This window comes from Artibeus jamaicensis, unplaced genomic scaffold, assembly GCF_021234435.1.
Source record: "Artibeus jamaicensis isolate MK-2021 breed Jamaican fruit bat unplaced genomic scaffold, CSHL_Jam_final contig_1015, whole genome shotgun sequence".
Classification (NCBI taxonomy): Eukaryota; Metazoa; Chordata; class Mammalia; order Chiroptera; family Phyllostomidae; genus Artibeus; species Artibeus jamaicensis.
Window position 1 is genome coordinate 6,547,674 of NW_026521194.1, and position 22,712 is coordinate 6,570,385.

Consider the following 22,712-nt stretch of genomic DNA (forward strand, 5'->3'; position numbering starts at 1 on the left):
TGTGAGGAAGAGAAGCATTTGCCCTGGGGTGGAGACAATAATAAGGAGATAAGGAGGTGGAGACACACTCACCTGTCCCAGACCCAAGGCAAGTTTAAACACAGCAGGTAGAGAATCCACCAGTACCATATAAGGAAGCAGCCAGGAATGGACAAGGGAAAAGAAGGAAGGGTTGAGGATGATTTCAGAATGACAGCTACAGGAGAAGGAACGAGGAAGAAAAGAAAGGAACAATGAGAGGAAGGAGAGAAGTAGCCACAGGAAACTGGCAGGAAAGCCCTCCACCTCTCACACACGTGGGTGGGTTGTTTCAGAGACACAGGTGGGATTGGGCGAGGCGAGGCCGATTTCACAGAGAGGTAGGGTGAGGAATGTGTTCAAGGGAAATCTATTGCGACACATTGTGAACTTCCTATGAACAGGTACGAATATATATTCATATATAAATACACAGGTATTATATGTTTATATAAATAATTTCACCCAGGAAAAAGCCAAACCCCAAACTGTATTTATAAACAAGAGAGCTACAGGCACCATAAAAATGAAGATACAAAAATTCTAATGTCTGGGATGGAATATATCAAAATGCAAAGTTGATTATTTGTTTAAAGGGACAAAAGTAGAAATCTCTGCTATTCTTCATACCTTTCTATTTACGGTTTTTGTCTTAATAATCTCAATCTCCCAAAACAAAGGGCAATGGATATTCTTAAAGGAAAAAAAAAAGCGAGTAAGATGTATCCGTGGTTCCACACGGAAAGTGAGACGTATAGAAAGCTTAAGCAAGATTACCGGATAATCTTTAAAAGAGGAAAGAATGGATGACTTGGGGAGGAGGAGATTTGTGCAATAAACAGGCTGCTTTGTGGAGAGAATGCTGTTTGCTCCTAGTGAATCTTGCTCAGCTCCTCTTGGGTTTGAAGGGAAACAAATGGCTAGCAACAAACTTCCTATGTATTTTTGCTTCACACAGAAACATGTGTCTGTTGGATTTCAAAGGAGATAAATTACAGTAAATATTCAAAGAATAATCCAACTGGTGTCTCTAGTCCACCTCCCCCTAAAGAGGGAGAAAATAAAAATCAGTTTAAGCAGTTATGTTCTGAGTGAAGACGTTAGGAAATTGATGTTTCTCTCTACTCCCAAACTCATATCTGAAGAAGAGCATTTATGGAGTTCATGATAGAAGTCAAAGGTTTTGAAATGCAAGTGCATGTCAATTCAGAAAGGGAATTTTGAAACCGATGTAGAAATACTGTAGACTCGGCTGAAGCAGGGCTGAGTTTCAGCCCAAGCCTCGCCTCCAGCAACACTCAGCTCCCCAGCCTGTCTTTAACAAGTTGTGGAAACTGAGCAGATGCATGAGGTTCCCCCGTTGGGCACAACACTGACAAAGCGTTCTACAATCAAGGAAGACCCAGTCTCTCTAAATACAAAGTAAGTAATTCATTTTAATATTTAATTAATTCACCTTAAGTACATAAATAATGCACGAATAAATGTTCTATGTAAAAATTTCAAATAATACACAAGTAGATAGAGAACAGAATTATTGTGTGTTTATTTTCCTCCCCCATCTCATTTCCCTCAATAAAGGTAACTGTCATTCACAGTTTGCTGTGCACCCTTTCTGTTTTATTTCTATTCACCTATTTATAAGATCATTTTTATGTTTTATACTATTGAATCAAAGTAGAGAATTAAATTTTTTTATTTTTTATTTTTTTAATTTAATTTATTTATCTTTAGAAAGGAAGGTAAGGAGAGAAGGAGAGAAATATCAATGTGTGGTTGCTTCTGGTGCATCCCCTGCTGGGAACTGGCCCCTTCTGGGAACTGGCCTGCAACCCAGGCATGTGCCCTGACTGGGAATTGAACCCCGATCTTTTGGTTCTCAGGCCCATGCTCAATCCACTGAGCTACACCAGCCAGGGCTCAATGTAGAGAATTTTTTGAAAAACATTTTACCACTCAATAAAAATTCAGGAAACTCATTTAACATATTTTTTCATGTGTCTGTCTATACAAAATTTTCAGTAGCAGTAATAATATTTTATTTTATTTTTTAAATTTTTTTCTTTAATTATTTTTCAACTACAGTATTTTGTCTTTTACTTCCACCCCAGCCCACCCCCCCTTTGTGCCCCCCACCTCTCTCCCATTTCCAATAATAATATTTTAAAAGGGAGAGGTATTTAATCCTTGAATCAAAAATTATGATGCTTTTGTATTTTTCTTTGAGGTGATAAATGAGTATGTTCAGTGTTTTGACTAGTACATTTAGAAGCCAGATATTTCAGAAATAGATAAGGAAATCAATTTCATTTTTAAAACATGTAACATATGAAGAACTAATCCCCCTTTTGTGTACTCAAGATGGATGGTAAGTGCATTCGAGGAAAAAACAAAAACAAAGGCAGTGGTTAACATCAGAATTAGAGAATGGAACAATTTTACAGCTCAGAGGACAATGAGGTGGCACTGAAGCCATGCTTCTTATTTTATAAAAGAGATGACATAAGCTCAAGAAAATTTTCCCAAGATCACACCACTAATAAATGATAAATCCAATTAGACCCTCCCCCATGCCATTTTCTACCACACAATGGGAAGTTGGAAGAGAGACATCTTCAGGGCTAGAAGGAGTTGGGTCTGGCTGGTCCTTTATACAAAAGAGATTTTAAACCAGCAGCTCCAGGCGCATACAGTGTTTTACAGACATTGAAACCAGTTTTCAAACAGAATCAGTTCCCAACATTTGTAAATGCAGACTTTGACTTCTCTCAAAATATCTGAAGATCTCCCAACACGGGGGCCGACAGTTGCATGTGGCAAGTCTAGGGCAGTACTTCTTCAGACCTGTCATTGGTTTGCTCCTGTGCGCCATCTCCCTTATCTGCCTGCAGTGTGCAGGGCACCTGCCTAGATCCCAACCACAGGGGACACAGGTCACATCCATGTGTACTCAGTCACTTTTGAGTGAAAGTCTTCGAAAATACCATATTTTTCAGACCATAAGATGCACCTAGGTTTTAGAGGAGGAAAATAAGAAAAAAAATTTGAAGCAAAAAATGTGGTAAAATATTTAATAACATAAATAACATAGTATTTCACCAATGTAAATGTAATTAGAACTCAACAGCAGCATTAACAGCCATTATTCCTCCAAAAAAATTTTTTGGAGGGAAGGTGCATCTTACAGTCCCCCCAAAATACAAGTATGATGTTGAGAGAAGGCATAAAAACTAAGATTGGCCAACACAAATTGGAACATAATGTCAACTTACTGACATCTGATTGTGTGAACATCGTTTTAGACCTCGGGGCTCTGTGTGTTCATGCTGCATCTTATCTCTAATACAGCTCACCTCTCGCCACCACCCTCTTTGCTGGACCCTCTCCCAGGCTCCAGAAAGGCAGTTTCCTTCTCTGAAGCTGTCTGGTGCTCCTAAGAGTCACAAATGTCAGAAACACTGCCAGGTTCAGTTGAGAATAAGAAGTAAAAAACTATTTGTAAGAAAACTGTTGATTGGGGAAATATTCGAAGGGCAATTATTTAATACTTCATCAAATAATTTTTAAGTGCCAGTGTTTGGTAGACATTTGAAAGCAACATGGGAACATAAGAAGGATTTCGTGCTTTAAACAGCTTAGTATTGAGCCTAGATGAGCTCTGAAGGAAGAGGGAGAGATGAGTTCAAAGGAACCAATGAGTTCAAAGGGATATCACTTGGCTTTGCAAGAAGGGCTTTGAGCAAACTCACAAACAGTAAGTAGGAATTGAGCTAAGAGAGAAAAACAAAAAAAGTTGGCATTGAACAGAACTGATTTGACCTAATGCCATCCATCTTCTCTTTTCTGAGTTGCAGCAGCATTTGCAAATCTCTTTCTTTTGTTTACCCAAAGGGAGGGTAGGGAGGGAGGGAGAAAGAGAGGGGAAGACAGAGAGAGAGAGAGAGAGAGAGAGAGAGAGACAGAGAGAGAGAAGGAATATACACTATGCCCATCCTTTTTTTGGTTTGCTTTCCAAATGATGAAACAAATGGATGAAAAACAATGTCAGTTCATTTTACTGCTAAGAGCCAGGCTGCATGTGAAAGTGTACATGCTCCTCCTCATTACTCTGGGGAACTGGTGAGGTGGCTGAGAATCGTTCTCTAAACAAGTGGTACTCAACCTTATCACCCTCAAAAGTGCTCTGTTATAATAAATACTCTGTCACGCCTATTTCAGTATCCTGAAATAAAATAGATTTTGCAACTGTCCTCCATATAATTTAAAAGATTACAAAACTCTTATTGCAATATAATGAAGAAATAAAAGTACATTATAATATTTATAAAATATTTTAATATGTACTTGCTAACACTTTACCACAATAGCAGACAAAAGACAGATGACAGATTCTTATGTGTATAGATGGATCCATGCGAATGCTGCAGGTGGGTTGTTTTAGGATTGACATGTGTTGGGGTTTAGAGTAATATTCTGAATAAAGCCAAGTCCAATCTTTCCTCTACCAAATAAATTTCACTATTGTAAAATTCAGCATACATTTGTAACATAAATGTGTCTATACACCAAGGTGAGTGAGGATCTGGGCCTAATTAATTGCAAATAGATTATTACTTATTTGGGACTGTCCTGTTCATTGTGGTCTGTCTAGGAATCTTGGTTCCTGCCTCAGTACATGTCACTGTTGTCCCCCTATCATTATGACAACCCCAAACTGTTCCTCCAAATGTCTAAATTGTACTCTAGGAGCAATAAGAACTATTAAGAACCACTGCTTTGCACCATTCGAAATGGGTTATTAGAAGAGTTTTTTTAAAAATGCAAGGAAGACAGAAGACATGATCTAATAAACCCTTAATTCTATATTAATTGCATATCAACAAGCACTAAATGTTGAAACTGTAATTCCACAGGCATTCTGCTGTAAAGAACCCTTTCTCACATTGATCAGTAAAATTTCCCAATTCTTAGATCACATTCCTGATTCTAAATGAGCTCTATTTAGAGAGAAATGTATCCATATGTCCTAGTAATGAAAGAGGTTAGAAATAAGAAAGACAGGGCAGAGACAGACAGAACATAGTATTTCTTACCCCGGCAGAAAAGGAATTAAACCATAAAAGCACTATACTAATAGCCATTGCTAGGGTACAATAGATAATTTGTTCTCCACATTGTGGAGAACCCCACACTTAACATTGAGCAATGTCGCAGGAAACAGTGACAAGAGTCAGGAGAGGATGCTGGTCACCTGTTTCTAAACTGCTCTGAACATTTCAGGGTGACAGGTAGGCCTTCAGGCAACCCAAGGCTCCTAGGACCTATACTTGGGCTGAACTCCAGTGGCCTTGAAGCTCCCCTTGATGACCAACGTAAGCTGATCACGGATGGATGCTGTCAACTAGGAGCTTGGAGAGCAATTGGGTAAATCCAGGGGAGTACTTGGCTTTTGCGTGACTATGGTACAGCATTAACCCCGACCATTTCAGAAAAAAATACCTTTTTTCTCTTATAAAATTAAAAAGCACTAAAAACACGCTCAGTTATCCAAGGTCTCAGGAGATAGGCACTTTCATATACTATTCACGGGGAACAATTTGGCAATGGGCTTAAGAAAATGTATATAGATAGATCCGTGGATAGATGGATGGATGGTCAGATTGACAGATACAGAGAGGAAATGTCATATTGTTTGTGGACGCTTTTATGTGTTTATACGTAGATAGGTACGACTATTTGTATACAATATATAAATATAATATAACTTCAGGAAGTAGTTAATCACAGTATTCTTAAAGTAATATTATTAATATTCAAAACTATTTTCTTTATAAATAAATTGACATAATCTAAAAAGGTACAAAACACATATAAGCAAATTAATTTAAAAAGGCAGGAAAAATATCCTCAATTCCAACACACAGAAATAACCTCTTAACACTTTAGTCTCTGTTCTCCTGGGTTTTCCCTAGGGGTTTGCACCCTTCTCAAATAATAAGAGACACGCTCATTCTAGTATTTCTCAGATTATGTGGCCTTTCCTTCTCCATCTCCATACAAGCCAAGAAAATAATGAAGTGTTATTTATCCATCAATCAGTGCTAAATCTAGATCTATAATTTAATTTCTCAGGTCCTCAGATTTAATGCATTTTCACCACATTTGATTATATATTAGAAACAAATATAGAACATTGCCAAGGACTAAATATAGCAAACACCTTCTGCTCACCTCTCAAAACGCGCTAATATGCACCCACTTAAAATGCTTCAGATTAAGAATTATCATAAGGCTGGAAAAAAAAGAATTATTATTATGATGTATTGATGTATAAGCCCCTCATGTCACTATTTCTGGTCCCATCCCTCTCTTCTCTCCCCCAACCCCCAGAGCAGAGAGCAGGGACTGAGGACATTGGTGTACATCTGTCACCTTGATTAGAGTAGGTGCTCAAATCTTTACTGAGTCGATATCTACCCGTAAACCATATATTACCATATCTATCGTTAAATATAGATAGTTACATACATATAGTTACATATAGATGGTTACATACATATAGTTACATAATATCTATTCTTGTGTATCTGTATAAAGCATGTAATGGTATTTTTTGTATATTTTTCATCTGTATAAAAGTGGCATCATACTGTAGTTATGTAGAAACTTGAATTGCCTTGTTTTAAATATTAAGTACCTTATTTAATGGGAATTCTTTGGAAGTTCATTATTTATTATGCTGGTTGTTGATGTTTAGCTGTTGTGGGTGATTAGCTGTAGGTGTTCAGCTATTTATCACATTAAGATCATTTTTTCCTATTCTCGGTTCCTTTAGGAATTTTATCAAATGATTTTTCTGCTCTTATGGTTTTTCACTTTCACTCTCTTATTATTTTTATCAAATTGGTTTTATGATGTTGAATAATTGCAGTACTCCTTAATCAAATACTTGATTATGATGTTTTAAAATATGCTGCTAGATTAATTACACTTTATTATGTTGAGGATTTTTGTGTCCATATTCGTAAGTAAAATTAAATGTTTTACCTGCTTGCTCTCTGATCTATTTCTTCGGCTTCCACTCTGTGTGTGACAAGAAATCTTACCATTTTTCAAAGACCTATGACTTGGGAGCACATTTGGCCCACCAGAAGCCCCAGTTGTAGACTTAAAGAGAGAGAAGATAAAAAGAAAGAAAAAGCAAGAGCATCATGACGCCAGCCTACCTGCTTAGTGATGGCTGCAGCTCTTCTCTGGCTCTCTCTCTTACCGCTTAGTGGCTCCTGCCATGGCTGAGTGGCCCTGGTTTTGGGTTCCAGCACAGCCACCTTTTGTCTTTGGACTTTTTGCCCTAGGGCCGATATTGGCTTCACCCTGTCACTGATCCCTCAGTGACTTCACAGTCCTTCTTTGGCCATTCAAAAAAAATGTAACCACCTGTGTTACCAATTATATTTTTTGAGTTTTCTGACCTTAAGCCATCTAGAGTGGGCTGGGTTTTTCTAATGGAATGCTGACTGCGCATCCTACAAAGTTATATTTGTTTACTCTTTTTGTCCCATTTGGCATTATGGTGCACCTTCATAATATGAAATCGGTAGTTATCACTCTTTCTTTTCTTGGGCACGTTGTTATAAGACAGAAGTTGGCAAAGAAGTTACATTTAAGATTAAAAAAAAGCTTTATTACTTTTCCCCTCTCAGATTATATTTTAAAAGACAACTGAGCTTGAATTTACTCTATGTCTTCAAAAATCCCATAACCATCTTCCTTAAAGAGGGGAAAGGTTGAGGGCTGCTTCTTTGTATGAAGTAAGTAATATAATAATCTAATCCCTTCTGTAAATATAACTGGTTGTCACGTTTGATTTTAATCCTGTTGTCGACTGTCTTTAAGGTTTGGGGGAACCCTTTTGTACTATAGATATCTTAGAGGTAGAACTTTGACCCAAAAGATGCTCGTGTGTATCTGTAAGGCATCATTAATTTTGTTATTGTTATTATACAAGGATAATTTTCTTTTAGTCAGTGGATGATGACTTTAAGTAACTCCACCCAGCATTCCAACACCCCCTTTCCCATACTGGAGTAAAGGAAGTCATTGAGACATTGTGCTCTTTGTTTATCTAAATGTGGTACACAGGGAAAATAAAACCTGTATAATGAAATATATGGATGCTTATAGTCTAGCTAAATGTGTAAGTAGGTAAAGAATATTGTTATACTGGAACTCAGTTTTATCTCAACTGTCTGCTATCTTAACCTCTAAAAATTCTTATTGGTGCTAAAATGTTTTTTAATCATTTGAGAGTATTGCAATGAGATGTTTTCGTTAACATTTATTAAGTCATACTATTTCAGTTCTTCTACATACATTCTTATTTAATAGTCAAAAATCCTGTGATTCATATCACTGCGACCATTTGATAGATGAGGAATCTGAGACTCATTGCAATGAAGTCACCTAAAATTTACAGAGCCAGGTCAGTGTCAGTGCATATTCTAAAATCAACTTGCCTGTCTTTAAATAGACTGCTACCTGATAGGTACCACAGACAACAAACTATCAAGCTACAGTTTGTTGTTTCAATACAAAGTCAGAACCTTACATTCTAGGGGTTTCTCCTAGATAAAGAAGCACATCAGAATCACTTTAGCAAACTTTTTGCAATAAACAGATGTCCAGAGGTGGCATGAAGATTGCTGCCTACCTCCTCGTCTCATTACACCCACATTTGTGTGTAACTGCTGAATGGCAGTCTTGCTTATGTTCAATCTCATTCCTTTCTCCTGTGTGATATGCATTAAGAGTCTGGGTCATTTAATTTAATAATCTATAAGATTTTTTAGTTTTATGACATATACTGAAAGGGAGAAGAAAAAGAATATTGGGGAGAAGACACAGTCATCTGACCATGAGACCTCTGCCATCCCCCCAATATACACATGCATGTGTTTGTTGATAAAACTAACCCTGGGGCTTTCCCAGTCCACACACAGGATAGGCATCTTTTCCTTCCTTTTCACTGCATTACTCATTTCTACAATATCTTTTTCGCAAAATGTCTAAAGTCAAGGGAAACTATCTGTGTTGTCACTATACACTAAGATCATAATTTTGGTTTATGGCGATTTTCTCTACAATGACTAGGGGAAACGTAATACATGATCTCTTTGGAGTACTCACTTCTGTTCCTGGGTCTGGAAGTCAGCTGAACTCTTCATGAACATCAACTTCACAGGCTTGATTAAGGTGGGAAAGAATGCCAATTTCTCAGTCTACAGCAAAGCTCTGCCTTAAGAGAGCAGCCTCATGTGGGGAAGGCATCAGATCTCTGGCAGTATCCAGAGAGGTGATGCAATGAGAAGAATTACCACTGACTCAAAGGCCACCCTTAGAAACTCACATTGGAAACCTATTCAAGGAACCAAATGAATATCTGAATTGTAGAGTGAATGTGGAATCATAAAAAAGGGCTCAGAATCATGAGCTGTTTAGACAACGTTCCTCACTTTTTTGAGTATTCTCTTATCTAAGAAAAGGAACTTTGGTACCCTGATTAAACGATTTTCTCCTTCAGTGCCATATTAGGCTAACATTACTACTGATCTTTTGTTTTGCTGTTTTTTTAAAATAACACTTCTTTTTTTCAATTTTGTGATTTCCATCATGTTTCATAATTTTCAGATGATATCACTTTCCCAATCTTTCAGTTTCTGTATTATTATTCCTATTTAATTCCCTGAAATTGAATAGGAGCTGTAACTTTACATGTTCTGGGTCATGCTCATAACTGTGCATGGTTAATTCTAGATGCCAATTCACTCTCTGTCCTAGCTACAGATTGCTTTTATTTTACATCTAATTACATTGGTGTGGAATGTTAATACATGAGGGTTCTTTACCAAGACCACCGGTCTGGGAATCAGAAATCTTTACAAAATTCACTTAACCTATGTGAGCCTCAACTTCTCATTATTAAAAAGGGAGTTAAGAGTAAATGTAGGCCTTTCCTTTTTATCAAGGTCTATAGTAGTGCTTGGCATTACAATCAGCACTCAATAATTTTTTGTTAAATTACATTATTTATTATTTCTTTCAGTTCCATCTACTAAAGAAAAAATGTCATCTTATTGTTATTTACTGTATGGGACTATTATTAGGGCCTCCTTTAAAATTCAGGGAACACGACAGAATGAAATTATGAGTAATATAACTCCAAAGTGAATTTCAAAATAATTTCTGTTTTAATATAATGACATTAAAATTGGCTGATGAATACATGGAAACAAAATAGCCTCAGTACTTCAACATTCACCCTTTTCAGACAAAAACATGAATTACTGGGTTTTGTTAGCCACCTTGTTTACTGCACTTGGCTTTCAATGACTTTTGATTGTATCCAAAAATCAAATCCTACTTCAAAGGACAGAGATTTCTTAACACTGAAGGGATTCAAAAGATTATGCCACAGGCTCTGATCTGAAGGCAAGAGAAAGAGGACCTGACAGTATCTTTGTTATTAATTAATAAGGAAAAAAAACACAGATCAGAATACCTGGTTTCTAGCTCTAGCCTTGCAAATAATCAGCTGGATTTAGGCAAGTCACTTCACTATAACTCTTTGCTTCTCTATTCATATAATGAGGGATTTGGGCTAGATGATTCCTTTCAGCTCTACTACTTTGATTTGAGTTTAGTTAGAAAATGTGGGAAAGGTATTTTCATACAGGGAATCATCCAAGTTTGTGATAAGCTTGACTGTTATTTATGTTGTTGTTATTTTTTAGTGGTTTAGAAATGTAGAAATTTATTTGGGATTTTTTAAATGGAAAAAAGGTAAAAAGAAATTGAGGGTTAATAGTTGTTTTTTTAACTTTTTTATTGATTATGCCATTACATTTGTTCTATTCCCCCCCTCTGTTCCCCTCCACCATGCATACCCCTCCCCCACCATTTCCCCCTTTAGTTTATGACCACGTGTCTCAAGTTCTTTAGATTGTATATTTCCCATACTATTCTTGCCCTCCCCCTATCTAGTTTCTACCTACCATCTATGCTATTTATTTTCTGTACCTTCTCCCCTCTCCTCCTCCTCCCACTCCCCTGTTGCTAACCCTCCATGTGATCTTCATTTCTATGGTTCTGCTCCTTATCTGTCCTCTTAGCTTGCTTTTGTTTTAGGTGTGGTTGTTAATAACTGTGAGTTTGCTGTCCTTTCACTGTTCATCTTTTTTATCTTCTTTTTCTTAGGTAAGTCCCTTTAACATTTCATATAATAAGGGTTTGGTGATGATGAACTCCTTGAATTTGGTCTTATCTGAGAAGCACTTTATCTGTCCTTCCATTCTAAATGAAAACTTTGCTGGATAGAGCAATCTTGGTTGTAGGTCTTTGGTTTCCATAACTTGGAATACCTCTTTCCAGCCACTTCTTGCCTGTAAGGTCTCTTTTGAGAAATCCACTGACGGTCTGATGGGAACTCCTTTGTAGGTGACTGCCCTCTTAGCTCTTGCTGCTTCTAGGATTCTCTCCTTCATTTGAATCTTGGCTAATGTAATGATGATGTGCCTTGGTGTGTTTCTTCTTGGGTCCAACTTCTTTGGGACTCTCTGAGCTTCCTGGATTTCCTGGAAGTCTATTTCCTCTGCCAGAATGGGGAAGTTCTCTTTTATTATTTGTTCAAATAAGGTTTCCACTCGTGACTCTTCCCCTTCTGGTACCCCTATAATTCAAATGTTGGAATGTTTAAAGATGTCCTGGAGGTTCCTAAGCCTCTCCTCATTTTTCCGAATTCTTGTTTCTTCATTCTTTTCTGTTTGATCATTTTTTTCTTCCTGCTGGTCCACTCCATTGATTTGAGTCCCAGTCTCCTTTCCATTACTATTGGTTTCCTTTGCATTACCATTCATTTCAATTAGTTTAGCTTTCATATGTTTCTCTAATTTGTGACTAAAATCCACAAGTTCTGTGAGGATCCTGATCACCAGTGTTTTGAACTGTGCATCTGAAAGTTTGGCTATTTCTTCCTCACTTAGATTTATCGGCTCTGGGGCTCTGAGTTGTTCTTGAGCCATTTTTGGTCTGTTTGCGCCATGAAGAGGAGTGAAGCCTTAGTTCTTTACCAGGGCAGGGCCACCCAGGTCGCTGGTTTGTGACGCTGTATGTGGGGGCGGGGTCAGAGAGGGAGCAATGGAGGTCCTCTCCAAACCCAATCTGTCCAGTCCCACCACTTGTCTCAGCCTGTTTATCCCATTGGAATTGTGCGAGCCTGCTGCCCTGCGTCTTGTGGTCTCGATGCTTGCCTCTTCACTGGTTTATCTGCACGCAGATGCACGACTGACCGCAGCCAGCCAGCCGCGCCTCTTCCCTGTGTGCTCCCGTAGCTAGCCCGCGATCCACACCTTCAGCTGCTTGCGCACCACCAGGTCAGGGATCTTTTTGGTCAACCCACTCCGCTGCTGGCTTCGCCCCTCTTACCAGTTTAGCTGAGCATTTCGGTTTTTTTTTTTTTTTTTTGGACTCCGTATTGTCGATTTTCTGTGTGGTTTGGTTGTGTTTATTATTGTTAAAAATAGTTGTTCTTAGATTTGGTTGTACACGGAAGCAAGGTGGATCCACCTACGCCTCCATCTTGGCGGAAGTCCCTTAATAGTTGTTTTTTGATGGGACATGAATTAACCATGCAATTCAGTGTTGTAAGCTGTATATAATCTAATGTAAACTAGTTGAGACAACAGAGAAGTGTACCAATACATGTAATCAAAACATCCAGTGGAAGGTGCCTGATTCCTGACTTTAGTAATGTCAGTAGAGTCCCAGTTTCTCACTCTCTGTGTGTTGCCACCTCTTCTTTCACCACTTCCTCAAGCTCTACATGGTGAGTCTTGCCAGTCCCAGTTCTTCTCTCATAGAAACAAAAAGTTTCAGACCTCAGAGATTCATTTGCTGCTATGTACAGAAAAAGAAAGATCTTATCTGATAGCTTTTGTAAAGGAGAGAGGTAACTCTCCTTCCAGAAACCTCCAAACATCTATTACCATGTGAGCTCGATTGGGTAACATGCACTTCTCTGAGCCAGTCACTGAAGTCAGTGAGACCAGATATGAATTTTGACTGAAGCCAATACCAACTTACTTTTGGAACTAAGGGTGAGGACATTTTCATTTATACCATATGATGGAGAATGGGGGCACTTAGGATCTTCTAGGTAGAAACTGTTGTCTGAAGGGATATGAAGCCTAGAGAACAAACACAAAAAAATGCTTATGACACACTAGGAAAAAATAACAATAACTAAGATCTGTAGAAGCATTTATGAATTCCTAGCTGTAATAACACTTAATATATAAATAGCACTTTACAATTTTTCGAGTGCTTTTGCATATTTGATTTCCCAAATACCCATGTAGAAAAGTTAAGATAAGAGTTCCAATTCCCATTTAACTGGGAAAGAAACTAAGACTCAGAAGATAAAATTATATGTTAGTAACAGGTCTGTATCTAAAAATCTCAGGTTTTCTAAGCAGACTCCTTAGATTATGTTCAAAGTTTAGTTCCACCCACCTCTTGGTAAATTACTTGGCTTCTTTTAGCTCTGGCTTCCTCATCAGGAAAATGGAAAACTTATAATGCCAACCTAACGTGTTTGATGTATAAAGTGAATGAACTGTTTATTTATTTAAACCATTCATCACTACATGCAAGATATAGGAAACGTATTATAAGCATTAGTGGTTATCATCATCATCATCATCATTATCATCATCGCCATCATCCCATGATCACTCTTAGGTAAAACATTCATTGTAGAATCCATATTGTATCATGTGAAATACAAGTACTCTGGGTCCTCTGCCTATCATTATCATATTTCACTTAAATAAAAGCCTAAACTTTAGAGCTTGCTTTATAATGTTATTTACTTGAAATTCCTTAGTCATCGATTATTACTAAATGAGAATTGAACCACTTGTATTTATTGTGACATTTGAATAGTGGATATTTGTCATGTTTTCTGGCATGACCTTTCTTCCCTTTCTTAAGTTTGGAGACATTCTTGTGTTACACAGTCTACTTCCCCAGCACTAACCTCCTAGGTGGCGAGGCCCCAGGCAAGTGGGCTGATCTAGGCTCCAGCCAAAATCCTCATGGGACTCCAGTTGAGAAGCGAGCACAGTCAGGTTCCAGTTTTGCTGTATTCATTTTCTGATGAGTGAAGTAGATTCATCTGATACTCAGTGGCCAAAGGTGGCAGAGTTTTCAGTGTCCAGTTCTTCATGGTGTTCCCGTAAGCAACGGCCAGGCCCTAAGGAGACAGCAACAGTACTTCCTCAGGAGAAGCCGTGGGTGGTGATAAGATTTTACTAATCACATGCAGTATTGGCTCTTGTCACCAAAACTTCCAGCATGACATTCACACCTGGTTCTCTGGTTTCCTGTAGACTTGGTAAGCACTTAGCACCCTTCCATGCTTTTATCTGCTTGACCAGGCTGAATGGATATTGTTGTCTGCAACTAGACTGTTGACTCACATGCTGAGGTTCTACTGGAGTCTATTGCTTCATCATGTGGGTACTAATAGTTTTCTCACAAAATATTTTTGACTAGCTCCAAAGCATGTCCTTTTACAGGGTAGAAAAGAAGTGAAGTGCATGATTTCATGTTGATTGCATTGAGTACAGTTTATGCTTGGAATTTCTGGATTTTTTTATTTTTCAAATTTCCCCATTATCCTAGTTTGATAGAATTAATTTAAAAAGTGATCATAAAAATGTATTTACAGTTATCGCTAATTGTACATTTTGTCGCAAACTGCTCGCTCCTCTCTGAAGACACTGTCATCAGAGAGTCACATGTCGTGAGGATTTGATCACTGCCTGTTACTGCAGAATATTCACAAATTTGAATAAGTCTTTTAAATTAAATAGCCTTTCCAATAACCTGTGCACTCATGGACCTTTTAAGACTAATTATGCATAATTAGTAATATTTCTCTGCTAGTTTCCATTTAATTTTCTGGTCTTTAAACATCTATAAACCAGAAATGTTAATGGTTCCTAAAGTATGAAGGAGGTCATGCCATTCAGATGCTGAGAATCTGTTTCTTAAGCTCAGAGGAGATGGTTGTTGTGGGACTATTTCAGATTGAATCATGAAGCCAAACTCAGTGAGCCGCATTTGGCCTTTGTGTATTGGTTTCGGAATAAAGGAACGCCAAGTTATAGCTTTCCATACTTGTTATCTCTTGGCACAATTTCAAGATAAATATTTTCCACTTAAACTCACACCTCAAAAAAGGGCCACAAGCTCAGTGTTCGCAATTCTTGAGCTGCTCTAGGAAAAAATAAATTTAATGCAGAAGGAAAAGACATTTGAAAATATCAACATGATATTTTGATACGTGAACTAAAATATCAGTTTGGGAAGAATTTTCCCAAACTGACTTACATTAAGTTGTTTTACATTTTGAGTGGTAGGCCAAATTTTAGTTCACAGTGATCAGATAAACAGAAGTAATTTGAGAACAATATGCATATACTTGTTTTTAAAGTTAATTTTAATGTTTTTGAAAGTAGTATATTCATATATATATTAAACTGTCCAATTTCCTAAACATGTTTATAAACTAAAACAGTCATCCTTTTCTCCTTTCTAAAGTTAACTCGCATTTCTTTGAGATAGTCATTTTGAGCTCCTTTTTATTTCTTCTGAAAATCAAATCCATGTTCTTAAGTAATATACTCATAGTGATTTTATCAGTATTGTATATAAACTATTAAATATACTGTACTGTTTATGAAGATAAATGTGAAAGTTTAATGATCTTATCTACATATACCTCCCCTACTTTCAGTCTCTCCTTTTATTTGATTGTACTTATTTACATTTTCTGTTGAACCAAGGAGTATCATATGATTATTTTCCATTTCTTATACAATCTTTATTTTCCTAAACCTAATAATCCCCTTATTTTTTATTTTGCTTAGTTTTCTATGTACCTACTGCATTTTCTTCCCCGTGTGTTCTGACACATGTATTCAATAGTTATCTGTAAAATTTTCCAAGTGTTTAATTCATCAGAAAATTTATCAGTCCCACTTTCTTCTGGAATCCTCCATGTTGGAGACCTCCATTTCTTTCTCCAGTTGGATGCTCTCTTGACATCTTTCTCTTCCAATTAGGTAAGAGTACCTTTTGTATCTTCCTGCTCTGTTATGAAGGAGTCCCTTTTGACCTGGTACTGACTGTCCTCTGGAGATTATTTTCTGTTGCTCTCCTGGATGGGAAACAATACAGATAACCCAAAACCAGAGTTGAAGTTGTATTGCATTGGTTTACCACGTTGGTAGCCATAGTGGTTCACATCACTGTCCATCCATGTTACAGAGAAATGGCCAAAGGAGTTATGGAGAGCATCAAGAGGAGTTTTGCTAGTATTTCACATTTCATGTAATATATGAAACCCATTTAGATTTGTATATGACATTTTTTTTTGAATTGCATATTAAAATTTTTCTTTGAAAGCAAGATTATGACTTTGATGGGAATCCGTAAGAAGACCTGCAAAGTTTCTAAGGTCCTTTATCATCTAGCCAACCTCTCAAGTATCACATTGCTCCATTCTCTTGCTCATTCTCCTTGCTTTAGCCATACGGCCTTCTGTAGGTGCTACACATGTGCCCCCACCCCCAGCCTTTGCATGGGCTGTTCCATCAGCCTAATGTGCTCTCCAACTAACTTGAAGCCTCTTCTCCTTCAGCTGGCTAACTCCTTTACTTTTAACTCAGACCTCACTTCCTTACAGGAGGAGCATTGCTAACATCCCAGCCAAGTTCAGTGTCTCCCGTAAATGTGTTCCCATGGGGTCCTGTCTTCCCCTGTACATTGTCCTGACTGTAGTGTGCTTTAACATACTTGTTGATTATTGATTGTCTCAGTCCCCTAGGAATTAGCTGGCGACTGGAGAGTGGGGGCCATGTGAGCTTTGGCTCACCATGGATTCCTCCAGACCTAGCATACTCTCCAAAAATAGAAAGCACTTCATAAATACTGACATGAATGAATAACTAAATAAATAACAGCTAAATAATTAAAATTTGATAAGAAATTGGCATGTCACTGTGGCTTCATTTGCTCTACACTGAACACGAAACAGTACCTGCATGTGGTTATAATTTAGTAGATATTTCTTGAATTAATGCTTTAGTTGATGAAATTTAACTTGGTAGTTTCAAAGTAACAAGTTATGCTAGGTTTGACTCTAAGAGAAATTTGAATAGGGGCATATTTCCTTCAAAAACCCCAAGGACCCAAATTATCATTAAATACAGATGCATGTCCATTGTACTATTATTTTAAAATTTGTCCAAACCATTCTCTGTTAGACTGCGTCTATTCGGTAATTGGGTCCAGACTGCAAAAGTTCATTCACTTGACTTTTGTTTTGTTCGATTTGGTCGAGAAATCACAAAATCCATGAGGTAGAGTCATCTTGTAGATATCCACAGAAGAACGCCTCTGGTTTCTCCCTTCTGCTTTTTTACACTGACTTTACTCCTGTTTTAACAGACTTGGTTCTCAGTCTCAATTTTGCAAATTAGAGGGATTTTATTAAAGAATGAAAAAGAGTTGATTGCAAAGAAGGTGACAGAAAGTCTTTCAAAGGCAAATGCAATTAAAACATGCAAACACACGCATGCATCCCCTCACGCAAACACACACAGAAAATGAAGTGATTTCATTCATTGCCAACGTGTTCTACATTCTTCGGTTGAATCTAAGGACATTGAAGTAGCATTAAAGTAAATGATTTATGTTAAATGCTTTTGACTAATTAAGAAATAACCAACTCAGTTTAACGTGCAGGGAATGCCCAGTACGTTTTTGGAATGTTTCAATTCAGAGTAATAAAATAACCTAGTTTCAGGACTTAAGGGAGTTTGCCCTCAGGGATTTCCAAAGCTTGGCTTTCTGGAAGGATCCATTCTCTAAGGATTCCGAATGGCCAAGGTTTTATTGTATTTCCTGAGTTAAATTTCCTGCTGATAATAAAAAAAAATAGAAGGTTTCCTGTTTGGTTTCACTTGTTTGCATGTTTCCATGGAATTCTTGGTGGCCATAGAGTTGAAAAGTGACAATGAAAAATTCAAAATATGAAGAATTCTTTTCCCCCATGTTGAGGACTTAACTTTGAAAAGGTGTATGTGTCTGTGTGTGCTATTTTTGCCTGTGCAGTGAATGATAATGTTAGCTGAATGTTAAAAATCACCTGAAGGACAAGAATAGCCAGTGAAATATTAGGACTCAGTTTCTTACAGGTACTGCAGAAAAGGATACCTTAGTTTTTTCTATTGAAAACAACAAATTAAATTGAAAAGATCTAATGGTTCAGGTATGGATTCTATTACTATCCACTTCTTTGAACAAAGGTGCTATGAATCATCTTGGGAAAGTTTCCTTATGATTTAAGTAGAACCTCCCAGGTTGTTAAGGTTTGGATAAACCAATAAGACATTAAACAGAAGGTGGATTTTGAAAAGAAAAGAAATATAAAAGTCAACCACTATGTTTTCATATGCTCATAATAAAAACAATATAACCTTACTGGCTTAGGTACATTGTGTAACTATACTGCCTTTTGACAATGCTTCTTACTTGAATTAATATTCTAGCCCAAACTAGTAGGGATATTGGCTTCAGACAAGCTGTGACAATACTAACTGTCAGGATTCTTATTGTCCCGGGGTCGAATTTCCATTGGGTAAAGTCAACTTTCTTTCAAGTCTTAGGTCTGTTTTAGTTGACACCCACATGACTGAAAATTGGGAACAATACTGAGCACGTCCCTCTCAGCCATGCTGACGTGGGGACAGTTTCCTGTAAACGTCCACTGACCCGAGTTCTGTTTCTGCCCTCCAGCTGGAAGTGAGAGGCCTGCAGTCCAAGTCCTTTGAACCCTGATGTTTCTTTGTTTTGCATTAACAATGCCAAACACATTGAATTATTTAAAAAATAATCTACATGCAAAATTGCCAAGCATTTCAGTGCCACAGATATTTACAATGAACATGAAATAGTCAAATTGCTTAGGGGTCACACCAGATTTTTTTAGTGCAGTTGGATTATGCTGACATCTTGGGGGTGGAAACTAGTCAACAAGACTCCTCTTAGACTTCATTACAGAATCTGCTAAACGGCATGTCCTCATTATGCTCCTGGGTTTGCAGAGGCAGGGCATGGGTATTCAGATACAATGACTGAATAGCTTTGCCAGAAATTACGATTGTCAAGACAGTTCAATTTTGTATTCATTTTTCTTTACAACTGGTATTGTATTATTTAAAACTAATATTTTCCAGGGAGGTTAAAAAAATCCAAATTGTCACAAGCAGGGAGGAACATCTTAGCATCTCTCAGACAGAATCTTAGAGGTAAGGAAGAAAGCAGGTAGTCCTTCCCCAGTTGTTACAAAGCAGTGAAGAGAGGCTAGTCTCCTTCTCACTTATTTCTAATTATTTGCATCAAGGAACCAACATTCTAGGGAGTAAAAGCATAGCACTATTCTGAGCAGATAGCTCACAGTACAATTTGCACCTGAGTTTTGGGGCGATGTCAGCAGTGTGACTTATGGAGAGAAAGAGCAAAACTTTCCTTTTGTGAATCTTGTGGTTCTATTAAAGCAGGCTACGAAGACAAAACTCTCCTGTAATTTAATTCTTCCATGATATAATTTTTCAAATGTCTCTCTGTCCTGTAGGAATTCTACACTTACATGGCAAAGAAAAATAATGACAAATAAAGTAGTCAGCAAGCTGGAAGAAGTAAAGTGATTTTGGTACAAGAGGCTAATCAGATTGAAACCAAATAAAATAATTCTATTTTGATGTTTTACAAAATCATCAACAAAGCCCTGGTGATTTTTCTTCTCCTCCTCTTACTTCTTAATCTTTCCCCTTTTAATAAAGTATCCACCATTTTTCTAATTGATGTAAGCTTGACTTACAGTCAAATGATGTTGGAATTTATTGAACTTCAAAACATGTTATTCAGTGAGTGACTATCTATTATCCTTAGTGAGAACTCTTCTTATCAAGGCCCCCAAACAAGAGTATGAGAAAAATAATTTCTGTGTGTAAAGAAATTTTGCACATAATCAGGATGGCAGTGGTTATAAATCAGAATTATTATTATGCATAAACATATTCTTGAACATTTTTTTCCTTTGTCATTCTCTAAGTCTCATTCCCTAAGTCATCATATAAGAGCCATTTATAATCTTGCCAGCAGCCCTGAGAATCTTCTCCTGCAGAGGACCGTTATTAAGGCCTGGACCTCAATATCCAGGAGACAGAGGAGAGTCCAGAAAGTTCTGTAACCTGTAAACAAACGTGAATTTTTCCAGGGAAGAGATGATCCCTGATTGCACTCTGAGGGGCCTGATTTAAAAATCCAACGTGTCCATCATGTTGATGGATGAATTCCTAATAACCTGGGAAATAAGAAAAGGATGCATGCTGCGATTCTTTCTCCCTAGCAAATGCTTTTAAACTTACCCGCTGCTCTCTACCTCCTTGTTCATTGCCAACAGCATTGTAAGTAGGGCCAAATCTGGTTAATCTTTACATCAGCAGAACAAGACCTGTGAAAGACAGCAATAGGAAATTGTTAATGGTAACGGAAAATTAGGAATTGTTCCGCGTCTGTCTCACTTTGAAAATTACTTTTATTAGGGTGTTAATTTGTAACTAAATAGCACAAAATAAATTTTAGACCAGGATTTGGCAAACTATGACCTGGGAGAAATCTGGCCTGCTGCCTCTTTTAGTAAATAGAGTTTTATTGATTACAGCCACCCCCATTGTTTATAAGTTGTCTGCAGCTACTTCCTCATTCCAATAGTTGTGAAAGGAACCGTATGCCCTCAAGAGCCCATGTACTTATTATCTGACCCTTTAAGGAAAATTGTTCGCCAGTCTCTATTTTAGACATTGTCGACACAGCCAGTTTTTATTAAAATATTATTGTCTCCTTCTCAAAGTACATGATTATGGAAAAACAGCCTTATAGTAACTGATTTAAGTTGTTTTTCTCCTCTCTCTTTCTCTCTTCCTCATCCTTTCCCCCCCTAGAATACTGCCATGTTCCAGGAACTGTGCTATCCATATATATATATTACCTTTAATTTTAACATTTCCTCTGTGAGAAAGGTACTTTCTCATTTAGTTACAAGAAAATACGACTTTGAGAAGCTGAAAAATGCATATAAATCACCCAACTAGCAATTAAGGGATTAAGGACTCAAGTCTGTCTGACTCTAATACAAAAAAACCAGTTTTGAAGTTATAAGTATATACTTGCATATGTACAAACATTCTCCAGAAGGGTTGATGTGATGATTAAATAACACAATGCATATAAGGAATCCACAAGTGTCTGATATAACAGGTGCTCAATAAAACTTAGTCTCTGCCCTATTACATTTGGATTTCATTATCTTTGTTGAATTGAGTTGAAATCAAATTCAAAAAATCAATGTATGTTTGGCATGGGAATAGTGTAGTGAATTTGACTAAAACACAAAAGTCACAGGAATTTCTTCCTTTAGGAGGAGTTCACCCTTAGTCAACCACGAGTGCTTTTGTACCTTAAAGGGTGGCAGGGAGCTATCCACATGCTCCTACCTGGTCTCAGTTGGGAATAGGGATGCACCATTGTGAGATGGATGATTGTGGTAAAAGGTCCAAGCTATGACTATGAAAATTATTGTATTTTTTGTATTTAAAACTCACAGATTCCTAGGAGATGAACTCCCTGACCTTAGCATCATTAGCACCAAGTTCTAACCAGCTAAGCTAATTGGCCTATTAGGATTCACAAACTCAAATTCAAAAGCTCAAGGCTAGGAAGAGAAGCTACCTAGGTTTCTGTATGCTTTAGTGAACTTATTTGATTAGATGACTCTTTTCTTGTGTGACTGGGCTTTTAAATAATACATTTTTATAGTGTCAGATTATTATGTTCGCTTGTTTTTGTAACTCAAGTGACATTGGCTTTAGGAGAGGACTGAAAATAAAATAATAGCACAATGACAATTGAGTACCTGGTTCATACATTATCTATACACCCCCGTTTTACAAAGAAGGTAGAGGCTGAATATTTCAGTTCCTACTGGAGAAGGGATGGGCCACAGGCTCCTCAGCTGTAGCCCTGGGCATGGAGATAGGTTGGACTTCGATCTGGACACTTATCTGTGTTAGGTTTTTCTTTTTCTTTTTAAAAAAGATTTTATGTATTTATTTTTAGAGAGAGGAGAAGGGAGGGAAAAAGAGAGGGAGAGAAACATCAATGTGTGGTTGCCTCTTGCATAACCCCCCCCACTGGGGAACTGGCCCACAACCCAGGCATGTGCCCTGACTGGGAATCAAACTGTCAACCCTTTGGTTCACAGGCTGATGCTCAATCCACTGAGCCACACCAGCCAGAGCATGTGTTAGGTTTTTCAATAGCCCTAATTAGATTGACCTTGACTTCAATCAGATCATCTTCCAGTCTACACAGAGCTATTCACATCTGGCAATGGAAAATAGACATATTCTAGATATTTACTAGTGAACACAGTCTTAAATTTGTAGTCACTCAGTATTTACCTAAATGCTGGTGGAAAAAAAATCAATATTAAAAGATTTCTTGAC